Source organism: Bubalus kerabau, chromosome X (genome assembly GCF_029407905.1).
Source record: "Bubalus kerabau isolate K-KA32 ecotype Philippines breed swamp buffalo chromosome X, PCC_UOA_SB_1v2, whole genome shotgun sequence".
Taxonomy (NCBI): Eukaryota; Metazoa; Chordata; class Mammalia; order Artiodactyla; family Bovidae; genus Bubalus; species Bubalus kerabau.
This window is the reverse complement of record NC_073647.1, coordinates 23,256,384-23,263,200: the sequence shown is the minus strand read 5'-3', so window position 1 is coordinate 23,263,200 and position 6,817 is coordinate 23,256,384.

Here is a 6,817-nt window from a genome sequence, read left to right as displayed (position 1 = left end):
AATCCTCTAGAAAGCCCAAATGGAACAAAAAGCAGAGAAAGGAAGAATTCTTCCCAGTTTTCTTAACTTAGTGCTTTTGATAGAACATGTCTCCTCATTTTCTCCTTCTCTTCAACGAAGATTCACACCACTATAGCCCCTGGTTCACAGGCCTACAGACTGGGACTAAATTATATCACTGGCTTTCCTGGCTTTACACTTCGTAGACAGATTGTGGAATTTCTAAGCCTGCATAAATAGGAAACTAAATTCCTCAAGATAAACCTTCTTCATATGTGTGTGTGTGTGTGTGTGTGTGTGTATGTATGTATACACATAAATATATATAGAAAATGTCTCTTATTGATTCAGTTTCTTTGAATAACTGACTAAAACCTGGAACATCACAGACAGCTTCTGTTGTTAGACTTGGCTTCATAGTCCTCAAATAGAACTTGGAAGAAACAGCAAAATCAAATACATGAAAATTAGTTTCAAACTATGGGTGAAGAAACTATTATACCAGAAACAGACAGCCAGACATTGGACCAAAGGGGTTTCTTTTCCACTAGGGAACAGATGCTCCTTGGAAAGCCCAGAGAAAGATTACAGGTGAGCTCTTCCAAACTTGGGGTTGTTGGGTGAGCCTTTGACAAAGATCCAGAGGGCAGGAGAGTTGTTGCAGGCCTTCTCCAGTCATCAGTATGAAATGATTAATCCACATGGAGAGGGACAACAATGAAGATTGGGGCTGTTGATGTGAATCATGTCTAAGGATTTGGCAAGTCTTTCCCATATGTTACTAGGCTTGTCCCTCTGACTGGCATCAGCAGATGCATGTATACTGGGCCCTCTCAAGCCCTGGCACGCAATGACCACTAGCACCCAGGTCCTATCTTTCAGATCACCAATGTCTCCTCAATTGGTGGTTACCATTTATTCCATTTTTTTTCTTTTTTTTCCCCCATTTTTTCTGTGTGTGTTACTGCGCAGTGTGTGGGCTATTAGATCCTCAACCAGGGATCGATCCTGTTCCCACAGCAGTAAAAGCACTGAGCTTTAGCCACTGGACCACCAGGAAAGTCCTGTCTTTCAGTCTTATCTCATTTATATTTCATTCCATGTTCATGGTCTGTCTGCGGAAAATAATGTCTTCTTATCTACTGTGTACGGTACATGGGCTTGAGGTATGCTGTTTAGATTCAAACCACAATTACTAATCCTACCAGCTGAATATCCTTCATTGTTTTGTGTCTCAGTTTCCTCATCAGTAAAGTGGGGATACTAATAAGAACTATGTCATCAGGCTGCCATAACCCTTAGTGAGTTCATGCAAAGCATTTAGACCAGTGCCTAACAGTCCTGAATATTCATTGGAAGGGCTGATGCTGAAGATAAAACTCCAATACTTTGGCCATCTGATGCGAAGAGCAGACTCACCAGAAAAGACCAAGATGCTGGGAAAGATTGAAGGCAGGAGGAGTAGGGGCCAACAGAGGATTAAATGGTTGGATGGCATCACTGACTCAATGGACATGAGTTTGGGTAAGCTTCGGGAGTTGGTGATGGACAGGAAAGCCTGGTGTGCTTCAGTCTCTGGGGTCGCAAAGAGTCAGACACAAATGAGCCACTGAACTGAACAAACACACACTAAGCTTTCACGTAAAGTTATCTAGGACTGTTATTTATCATCATGCATGTCTCTGGTCAAATAAACCCTCCTTCCTGGAGACTTTATCATGCTAGCTCCACCAAGAAGAGTCTAATTTCTCTGACTCTTTTCCTACTAACCATTCGTGTAATGTATCCCACATCTTAGCAACATATTGGCCAGTTCACCAGTTGTTTTGTTCCACAATTATTACTTTCACCTATGTTAATGTTTCTGTTGACTTATTAACTCTTGCACATTTTTCATGTATATATGCTGTTTTTTTAATTTTTACCCATGATTTTCCAATTCATCAACTAAGTTGCTCATTTTTTCCTGATATAATATAGCTATATACAGCACAATACATATGAGGATTCAATAGCACACAAGGAGACACTGAAATCATACCTTTCATTAAAAGATCCCCAGTGATATTCCCCAAGAGAATGTCATAAACCCCATTGTCTACTCATTGCTTTGGCAGAAGGCACAATGTGGGTGGAATCTGATAGAAGAATTGGCAAAATATACTGAAGATTTGGTTGACCATATCAGACCCATCTGTCAAGAAAAGATGCAGAAAGCTGAAATGTGTGTTGCATAAGAGTTGATGGAGAATGTGGGAGAGAGAGGCGTTGTTTTGAAGGGTTTAGGATGAGTTAGTGCAGAGGAGCAGGAATGTGAAAGAGCATGTCATTCTCAGGGAAAAACATGTATTCTGGCCTCATAGGAGAAGACAGTTAACAATATAATCTGCAAAACATGAAGGGAAAGGAGATAAGTGGCCAAAGGCAAAGAACCATGGGTTAGATGTGGTAAACTCCATTGAGATCCAATTTCTTTTCAAATCTACCATTAGGGCATCAATGTGCAGAACAGATAAAAAGAGAGGGTCAAAAGAATATGGAGACTGAGCACACATGGCCGCCTTTCTCCAAAATCACATGAGCCTTGCTCATGCACAAGCACACCATGCCTGCTGCCTTGTGGAACAGGACATGTCTGTGGGTGCAGGCATGTAAGGCAAGGACCTTGGAATTGCCGAAGAAGCAATATAGGCAACCGTCAACCACATGTTAAACCAGGTCAAGCCTATCAGGACCATCTTGAGGAGAGGAATAACCACCCCCATTACTGCCTGGAGCAGTGCTTGAATCCAAGTGTCAGATGCATCTTGAGTTCCAGCAGCTGCACACAGAGGCTCCAAGTGATTGGCTCCCCTAGTGGAGCCCTCCAAGAACCCCCGAGCTAGGCCTCTACCCTGCCTCCCTGAGCCTGGCTCTAGCCTTAGCCCCCTTCACCTGGCTGAGGGCTGGCCTCCAGATGTCCTTGGGGATCTTCCTGCCTAGGCCATGCTTCTGGTACTTCCCTTTAGAGGGCCTGGAACCCCGCACCACCTGGTATCCCTTCCTGGGGTCAGGTGTGGGCCTGTGACCAACACAACTTGCCTTCCTGCCCAAATCTTGGATACTCATCCTTCTGCCAAGGCGTTGAGTGTCCAAATTGAAATAGTCTGCATCAGGGCTTCCACGTGCACAGGTGCACACACACACACACACACACACTGACAAAAGGTCATTCAAATTCTCAACTTTATATGATATGTGCAAACCTTCTATGAAGATGTCTCCGAAGCTCAGTTCACTCATGAATGGAAAGAAAGAATATGTTTCCCTGAATTCTGAATGTTAGACTTTCTAACCATCATTGTACATCTTATAGGGAAAAGGCAAGTCTTAATTTCTTTGGCTTGAATGTGTTTGAATAATATCTGGGGGCAGACTGAATAATGTTTGAATGAAAATTATACTGGATATTCACTGCACTTCTCTAACTATCCTCTGTGGACTGCCTGATCAAGAATGTGGCCCATTTATAAGTTCGTCAGTGTGAGGGTGTTCTGGTAAACCTAGACTTGGGTCTGGTTTCTGTAGTGATGGCATTCTGGCTTAGGACTGTGACCTTAACCTGTGAAGTTCAGCGTAACTGTGGATCCTTAGTGTCAGAGTTGCCACCCTCCTTCTTCCCCGCATGAGGTGGGCTCCATGCTGCCACAACATAGGGCTGGACCAGGGTATGCAAATAGTCGTGGGTCATCTTCTGAGACTTGGTTCAGTCACCAAAGATAGATCTACACCTGGAACAGTAATGGCTTCCCTAAGTTGTCCCACATCACTTGTGCAAATCAGAAGAGGAACTCAGATCACCCATAGAAGGAACCTGACCTACATGTCTGTGCCACTGTGGGTGGAGATCAGGATGAAGTTGTAGCCTGTGTCCCTAGACTGTGTCCCTGTGATACAGAGAGATGGAAAGATAGATTGCTGGAAGGATATAGAGACAGAAAGAAGAATGCGGAGGTGGGAGGAAGGCTGAGAGGACACCAGCACTGGAATCAAGGCACAGACTAGCCTACATTTGCCTCTGTCTGGATGAGACTTGTGCCCTAGGGGCTTCTAAGATACAGCTTTCTAGGCTGAGTGCACCCTTCCTCCAAGCCTCAACAGAATCCCTTCATGCCTTGAGATCCATCCAGAATGTCATGAGATGACCACCAGTCAGTCCCAAAGTCATGGGAAAAAGGTGCTCCAAGCCTTTCAAGGCATCCCTGGGGTGGGGAAAAGAATCAGAACAAAATGCAGGAAAGGAACCCAGAATGGGCAAGTGCTTACTCATCCTTTTTTCCTATAAGCTTCCTGTCACCCATTCATTTATCTCCAAAGTGAGACCACATTCAAGGAAAGAGGAGAGTAGAAAGCATGGACCCACTGCTCTCTGTATGTTTGTGTTTGTGTGGAAGGGGCAGGTGAGCCATAGCGATTTACAAGATCCCTTACCTCCAACAAAATAACAGAGTTCTAAAAGTGCACACCTGGTGCAGGAGTTATGTGTACTGCTTCATGAATGTGCCTGTGCACTGAGACCCTACTTCTCAGTGTCAGGATATCCAGGGTTTTGCAAAGGTGCCCTTGCATCATCATGTTTATCCATACATCAACAGTTATGAGGGAGATACATACAGCCTGGCCCATAAAAAGCCCTCAATAAATGGAAAAAATTATGCTCACTCCTCTCAGTTCTGCACCAAGTCCAAAATCCCTTGGACTCCTATAAAACAAAAAGGGGCCAATGATTAATTAGTTAATCAATGCCTGCTGATCCTGTATTTGGAGTACAAGTGAGAAGTAGTTCCATCTCCTTGAAAATCCAAATCTCAGCATGTTTCTCTCCTGCCTGCTGACTCGGACTTGCATACTTAAGTTGGGTAGCTCACATTCTAATGAATAAGTTATTCTTTAACAAGAGTACATCATAACACTGGGACAAAGAATGAAATTCCAGCTGTAAAAACACTATAGAAGACCTTCTTCAACCTCCACATACTGAGGAACCCTTTGGGTAGAAGTCACACATTGCAGGTTTGGTGATCCCTAGAGGCTGATCTGGAGAAGGCACTGGCACCCCACTCCAGCACTCTTGCCTGGAAAATCCCATGGGCAGATGAGCCTGGTGGGCTGCCGTCTATGGGGTTGCACAGAGTCAGACACGACTGAAGTGACTTAGCAGCAGCAGCAGCAGAGGCTGATTACAAGATGTGAATTGCTGACACACGCAGCCTATACGATCTTTATGAAAAATCCAGGGAGACCCGAGCTCACCAGCCAGTGGGCACATCTTCAATCAGGACAGACTGTGACAGTCTTGCTTTCTTTTCCCCAGGAGAATGATGTCAATGAGCACAAGGTTTTAATGACTGCCCTCCACCCTCCCTGCCTCAGGCCGTCTGTGTGCCCAACCCGCACCACTTCGCTACAAGGCCATTTGAGCCTTGCACATGCACGAGCCCGCCAAGTCTGGTGGCCATGTGGAAAAGGGCATGCCTGTGGATGTGCGCATGGAAGGAAAGGTCCACGGATTCGCCCGAGGAGGAATATGGGCAGCCACCAACCCCACGTTGGACCAGGTCAACACCTCTCTGGATCACGTGGAGGAGAGAAACGAGCACCTCCCTGACCACCTCCAGAGTGCTTGAATCTAACTTCTGGACACACTTTGAGTTCCAGCAGTTGCTCAGGGAGGCCAGAAGCAATTGGCAGTCCCTAGTGGAGCCCTCCAGGGGCCCTGAGCCAGGCCTCAACCCTGGTTCCCTGAGCCGGCTCTAGCCTGAGCCCTCACCACCTGACTTGGGGCTGGACTGCAAATGTTCTGGGTTTGTACCTGCCTAGGCCCACATTCTGGTACTTCCTCTCACGTGCCTGGCATATGCCCACCTCCTGGCATCTGCACCTCATGTCAGGTGTGGGTCTGTGACCCACCCAACTTGTCTGCCTGCAAAAGTCCTACATTTATTAGGCAGAGTAAAAAGTTATCTCAAAATTCTCTGAATTACTATTCCTGCACCATGTTACCACTTGAATGGCTATTTCACAAGATTTTGTCAGCATGCTTAGCTCTACAAAGGGTTTATAAATTTACTATTAAAAATTTTATGCAATGTATTTAAAGTTTTGATTTTTAAATAAATTTATTTTTTATTGAAGGATAAATGCTTTTCAGAATTTTGCTCTTTTCCATCAAATCTCAACATGAATCAGCCATAGGTATAGATATATCCCCTCCCTTTTGAAACTCCTCCCTATCTCCCTCTCCATCCCACCCCTCTAGGTTGATCTAGAGCCCCTGTTTGAGTTTCCAGAGCCATACAGCAAATTCCCCTTGACTATCTATTTTATATATGGTAATGTAAGTTTCCATGTTACTCTTTCCATCCATCTCACCCTCTCTTCCCCTCTCCCCATATCCATAAGTCTATTCTCTATGTCTGTTTCTCCATTGTTGCCCTGTAAATAATATCTTCAGCACCATTTTTCAAAATTCCATATATATGTGTTAGGATATGGCATTTATCTTTCTCTTTCTGACTCAGTTCACTCTGTATAATAGGTTCTAGCTTCATCCACCTCATTAGAACTGACTCAAATGTGAACGTGAACGTGAAGTCGCTCAGTCGTGTCCGACTCTTTGCGACCCCATGGACTGTAGCCTACCAGGCTCCTCTGTCTATGGGATTTTCCAGGCAATAGTACTGGAGTGGATTGCCATTTCCTTCTCCAAGGGATCTTCCCAACCCAGGGATCGAACCCAGGTCTCCTGCATCATAGACAGACGCTTTACCGTCTGAGC